Source organism: Solanum tuberosum, unplaced genomic scaffold, assembly GCF_000226075.1.
Source record: "Solanum tuberosum cultivar DM 1-3 516 R44 unplaced genomic scaffold, SolTub_3.0 scf00044, whole genome shotgun sequence".
Classification (NCBI taxonomy): Eukaryota; Viridiplantae; Streptophyta; class Magnoliopsida; order Solanales; family Solanaceae; genus Solanum; species Solanum tuberosum.
The window spans coordinates 2,137,636-2,144,601 of NW_006238970.1; positions in this window are offsets into that span (position 1 = coordinate 2,137,636).

The following is a 6,966-nucleotide window of genomic DNA, read 5'->3' on the forward strand; positions in this document are numbered from 1 at the left end:
TCCAAAGGGAAGGTAATTAGACGTGAGAAAATTATGTAGATTGAGTGTTAATTCTTTAGAAGTGGGAAAATTGTTGTGTTATTCTTTATTTTTAAATAATAAAATGATTTTATTTTATGTTAAATTTAAATATTTTAATTATTTTTAGATGAGATAATATTAAGAATTTGAATAAATAAAAAGTTTTCTTTTAAAAAAATATAAGAATTAATTAATGACTAAAATAATTTCATTAAATCAATTTTGGATGGAGAGTTTTTTTAGACCAAAAGGTGGAAGGAGGGGTATCTTTGAACCAAAAACAAATGTGGAGGGCATTTTTAAACCAAACCATGGAAAGAGGGTATTTTTAGCCATTTCCAGATGTTAGGAGTATTCTTAGCCCTTTTCCCATCTTTATAAACAGAAACACAGTTTAGACATCTAAGGAATTGAGTTTCGATAAACTCAACCCAATGGTGAAGATAATTATGTAGAATAACCCCCAGAGGATTCAATTGTCACTAAACACTTAGCATACCTCCACCATGAAAAGTAACACATAGCCGGACTTCAATCCTTACTCCTTAGTCCTTGCCCTGACTCACCTTAATACGGTCCATATCCCACATGATCACATACAAGTAACCAAGACTACTCAGAGATCCAACAAGCAACAATTACATTATGAAAAAGTAAATTAGGTTCACTCATGGAACCATAAACACATACTTGGTCTTCTCGTGGGACCCAAACTCAAACTGTTAACGTACCGACGTGGTACTCGAGCCATCCGTAGTTAGTGTAACGGCGTAGAACCCGAGTCAAGCATATGTGGATATCCCTATTTCAAGCGTGGTAACCAAGACAACCATTAGTATATACCAGACGTGGTATTTGAGTCAACTATGAAAATATATTTTACAAAGCGTGATACCCGAGCCAACCATCAAACACGAACAATCATGCACAATCACAAACATGACGAACCATAACACTTGAAACCATAAGTCGCATAACTAGTTCTGCATGAGATTATCAACATGCTTAACTACATACGTTTCCTATGTATTCCTTACCATACCTTGCACAATGATAGAACAAATCGTGGACATGCATACACGCATAATCAGAAACATGCAACCATCCTAATAAAGAACTCAAGGCAATCAAGAATGGGAGAACCATCTTCTAGTAATTAATTCATCTCCACCCTAACAACACATAACAACATTTCTAACCATATAGATTATGTGCCCAAAGTCCTTTACATGTCATTTTCGAACATCTACAAGATATAATATAGTAATACGGGTCTATACAACACAATTGAAAGAAACCTAGCCTACATGGTTGTCAAGTAACAATTGGTGAATCTTTCCCATGAATTTGACTCTGCATATATCACGACCTAACCCATCAAGCCATGCAAGCACCTAAAATGACACCTAGATAGGAGAACCCTTATCTCCCAAACAGGTTAAAACATACAGAAAATAAATAATTTACTACTAAAGGCACAATAAAATAAATAATGTACGTGTGTGTTGCTGCATATTGTATTGTAGTGGTAGTGTGAGGGAGTGGTGGTGAGGTTGTGGGGTGAGAGTGAGTGGGAGGTTAATTTTATTTATTTTTCTTTAATTAATATATACCATATAATATAATATAATAATTTGAATATTATTTATTTACTTTTAAACTAACAAAATTAAGTAGCTAATAATAAATTATAATTAAGAACTATTAGCTTATTTATTAAACTAAAATTAAAATAAAACATATATATATTGTTATTTTCAAATCTTTTAAAATAAACTTACTAAAATAAGACAAAACCAAAATATCTAACTTAAACAAAAAGAAATATTTAAGGAATAAAAAATAGTGGAAAACCTTATGTTCAGTAAAAATTGCGTGTCTACGTCGAGTCAGGTGTCGAATCTCATGTCAGAGTCAGGTGTCGAGCGAGTTTAAGGTCGGGTTTCAAATTGGGTGTCGGATTGGATCTCGAGTTAAGTTTAGGGTCGGGTCTCATGTTGGGTGTCAAGGTTGTGGTTGAATGTCAGGTCGGGTTTAGGCCTTGGGTGGGGTATTGGTGTCATGGTTAGATCTCGGGTTGGGGTCTGGTCTCAGGTCGGGTGTCGATGTCAGGGTCTAGTCTCAAGTTGGGTCTCGGGGTAGGGGCAGGTTTCGAATTAGGGTTGGGTTTGGGGTCAGGTCCCAGCTCAGAGTCGAGGTCGGGTCGGATGTAGAGGTTGGATTGCGTTTCAAAAGTTGAATCTTGAGTCAATGTTAGGGTGGGGAATCAGGTTTGGGTATCGGGACTCAGGTGGGATTTACTTTCGGGTGTTGGGATCATATTTTAGTTGTCGGGTTGGATCTCGAGTTAATTTTAGGGTCGAGTCTCGGGTTGGGTGTCAAGGTTGTGGTTGAATGTCAGGTCGGGTTCAAGCCTTGGGTTGGTTATTGGTGTCATGGTTGGATCTCGGGTTGGATCGGGTCGGGTGTCGATGTTAGGGTCAGGTCTCAAGTTGGGTCTCAGGGTAGGGGTCGGGTCTTGAATTAGGGTCAATGTTGGGGTGGGGAATCAGGTTTTGGTATCGGATCTCAGGTGGGGTTCAATTTCGGGTATTGGGATCATATTTTAGTTTGACAATCGGGTCTCTAGCGGGGTTAGGTGTTGTGTTGAGTCTTGGGATCATGTCTCGATTTGGATCATGGTCATGGTTGGGTTCAAGTTCGAATGTCATGTCTTGTGTCGGGTGTAGAGGTTAGCTCCTGAATCGGGTGTCGGGTGCTGGATCGATTATCGGGGTTTGATTCCCGATCAAAACTATTTTACTAAATAGTATTTTCTACTCTCTAGCCAAAATATAAGATATTTTCTAAAATATTTTTTTCATTCAAGAGTCATACACCAGGAAAAAAATTCAAAAAATATTTTTCACTCACCAACCAAACATGAGAAAATAAGTTAGAAACCAACTTATTTTCCAAGAATACATTTTCTAGAAAAATACTTTCATTCATACCAAACATACCTATAAGTTCATATTCTGTTAGTTTGTATTATTTTCATGGTGGGTGGGGTTAGAAAAAAGAGAGAGGTTATTTTCATTCTTTTATTTTGAATTTTGGATATATACAAAAGAAAACATGCAATATATGTACTGAATTAAATCATCTTCTATTGAACTAATTATTTATAAATGAATTTCGACATTATTTTCTCCTTTTTTCTCCCTTGTTTATTTTGTCATTAGTTGATTTTTTTTTTATAATGATGGACAAGATCCAAGAAGAAAAAAAGTGAAATAGAGAGGAAGGGGGGGGGGGGAGGGGTGAGTGTAGATTGTTGTAACACCTCGGTATTGGCAAGAGCTAAACATAGAAAGAACTAAATTGGAAATAGCAAAATCAGAAATTTTGTAAGTTATGCATGAGATATGAGTTTTGGGTTAACTTCAAACGACCATAACTTTCAGTACATGATGAGTTAGGTGGCCTATAAGATATCAAATGAAAGGTCTTGGAATCCTCTTTCCTAATCCACAGAGTTTGCTAATTTTCGAGCTCATATTAGGGAGATATTCCCGTTCGAAGTCGGGCTGTCCAATTAAGGAAAGTTACCCAAAAATATGAGGGGTATTTTGGCCTTTTCCTTACCCAATAAGATTAAAACAAATTTGGGTAATATTTTGGGGTCAAATCTGATTTGGGTCAGTTTTCATAAATAAAAATACGTGTAGGATTTTGAGAGGAGTTCAAGAAGAGGAGAAAAGGAGAAAAGTTCAAGGCGTTCATCAAGATTCTCGAGTTTTGTTGCAGATTTCGCCAAGGGTTTGATCCCAAAGAGTATGTGAGTTCTCATAGTATTGGGTTCATTCACCCACACGCCCATCATGTTATTTTCAGCACAAATTCGTTCTTAAAGTTGACAGATTTGAGTTCTTGTTGAGTTTTCTTGGAATACCTTTCATAATCTTGATTGTTGGGAATTCAATGAGTTCTTGAGATAAGTGTTTGTGTTTTCAGGGTTGTTTTGAGTAGACTATCGTGTACACATGTTGAGTATTCAATTATAAGTGATTGAAGAAGAAACCATTTGATTCTAGCCGAATTAAGGTAAGAAAACGAGTAGAAAAATTCGTCAGAATTGTTTGGGGCAATGGTGGTGTGACGTGCTAGCAGGTCTGGCGTGGCGTGCCAGAAATGGGTCTCTGAACTTAGGGGTTGGCTCCCCGCGCCAGCAGTGCGCCCGGGTCATCTGCCCACACCCTTTTTCCGTTGTTTTACCCATCTAAGTTCTCCTAAAGTGTACCTTCACTCCCTATTGGTTCTAACTACTCTAAACTAAATCTAAACATCTAGAAATCATTCACCTTGTGAATCTTAACCTTGAATTCATAATTCAAATTCAAGGTAGAGCTAAGAGTCAAGTCTTGAGAGTTTTTTGAGTCATTTTAAGAAGTCTTTTTACAAATTGTTTTAAACTTGTTTTCAGACTTGAGCATTGAGTTGAGGAAGAGTAAGAGTTGAGTTCATTTTCTTTAAAATGATATATGGGAATAAAGTATTCCCAAGAGAAAATGTTTTTTACATTAAAGAAAAAAAAAGAAACACTGATTTCCAGACGAGTTCATGAGTACTATCTCTTTTAAGAGAAAACCTTTTGAGTAATAATCTTAAAGTTGAGGAAGAGGTAATGTTTTCTTTAAAACATAATGAGATATGTTATACTTTGGGAGTAGTATTGAGCATCGATATGGGGAGAATTCTAACAACTCACAGCCCTCATAAACCATGTAGCCAACGTGGGTAGAAAAGGGTCACACTTTTTAGATGCTTCCTTATTGCTTTTTAAGCATAGATTAGTGGATCCACTTAGTTAAGGAGTTCTATACCCCGACAAAGTATAGGACAGTTCCAACAGTGTGGGCTAGACAGTGTATCATCACATAGCTCATAATGATGGTTGTCGGTTAGAGAATCTCCCAAATAGAATTTACTTTGTATTTTTTCATACAAACAAAGTTTATATTATACTTTATAATACATTGAGTTGTTATCAATTGTTTTAAAGCTTTTCTTTATATTGCATTATTTCTATTGCTTTATTTTGAAATGAGGTTGAGTTGAGTTGAGACAAGGTAAGTTGTTTCTTCAGTTCCAATTCAAGCTTATGTCTTGTTTTAGATTTCCCTTCACATGCTCGTACATTCCATGTACATATACCATTTGGCCTGCATCTTTCATGATGCAGATAGAGGTAACCAAGATCAGCATCCAGCGCTTCGCTGATCCAGTTTAATCTAGAGTTATTGGTGAGCCTCCTTGCTTCCGAAGGATCCCTTATTTACTTTCAGTATTTTAGTTGTTAGGATGTTCGGTGGTTTTGTCCCGACATCCCTCATCGTATTAGAGGCTTCATAGATAGATAGACAGTATTTCATGTGTCTTTTCGTTTTCAGTCATTTATGTTAAGACTTGATATGCCCTTGAGGCTAGTTTAAATGTTTCTTTAAACATTTCTGAGTTTATCTTTTGAGACATTTGAGTTATAGTTTACTTTTTAAAGTGATTTTCATATGAGTAAGTCTTCCGCTAAGAGTTAAGCAAGGCCAAGGGTTCACTTAGGGCCAGTAATGGTGCTCGAGTGCTGGCCACTCCCAGGGTATAGGCTCAGGGCATGACACACTTGCTATCAGAGCACAAAGTTCAAGAGTCCTAAGGTGTCTATGAAGTCGTGTCCGTAGAGTCCTAGTTATCGGTGTGAAGCGCGCCACATCTATAATTAGGAGGTTGCGACATTTAAGAACTATGTCACTTCATTCATACTCTTTTCGTGCGATATAGTTCAATTCTATAAAGTTTCTTTCTAATTCGTGCTTGCGCGTATCTTTCAGATCATTCCTCCACGAAGAGTTGTCTGAGGTCGTCTGAGGAATGTTGAGGATCAAGGGGTACCCAATGCACCAGAAGTGCAACCCCAAGGAGAGGTCACTAATGCTGAGTTCTGGGATGCTATCTGGATGTTGAGCCAGGTTGTGACCAATCAAACTGGTAAACAAAGAGAGGTTCGACGGGATGTGGCTGATACATCAAGGATCCATGAGTTCTTAAGGATGAATCCTCCGGATTTCACCGGGTCAAGTGTCACTGAGGATCCGAAAAACTTTGTGGAAGAGTTGTAGAAGGTGTTTGAGGTTATGCATGTTGCTGATGCTGAGCGAGTGGAGCTAGTTGCATACCAATTGAAGGGTGTTGCTATAGTCTGGTACGACCAATGGAAGAAGAATAGAGTTGAGGGTGCACCAATTGTGAGTTGGGTTGTGTTTGAGGAAGCCTTCTTGTGGCGTTTCTTTCCCCGTGAACTGAGAGAGGCCAAGATAAGGGAATTCCTCACTCTTAAGAAAGAATCTATGAGTGTTCATGAGTATAGCCTCAAGTTCACCCAACTTTTCCATTATGCCCCGGAGATGGTTGCTGACCTGAGGAGAAGGATGAGTCTGTTTGTTGTTGGGTTGTCTCGTCTGTCAAGTACAGAGGGCAAGACAGCTATCCTGCTAGGGGATATGGACATAACAAGACTTATGATCCATGTGCAGCAGGTTGAGGAAGATAAGGTGAGAGATAGAGAAGAGTTCTGAAATAAGAAGGCAAAGACATCAGGAAATGAGTCAGGGCAGCAAAAGAGTAATGCAAACCGGTCATCCTTCCAACAAAAGCAAAATGGACCTGCTAGCATATGTGCACCAAGGAATAGGGGTGAGTTTAAGAATCAGAATTTTCAGAACTTCAGAGCTAGACCTGCACATTCGCAAGGTAGTGTGGCACAAGGAGGTAATGGGACTCCTGCATGTGCTAAGTGTGGTAGGACCCACTCAGGAGTGTGTCGTAATGGCTTCACTAGTTGTTTCAAGTGTGGTAAAAATGATCACTTCATGAGAGAGTACCCAAAGAACAGGAAAGATAGTGGTAATG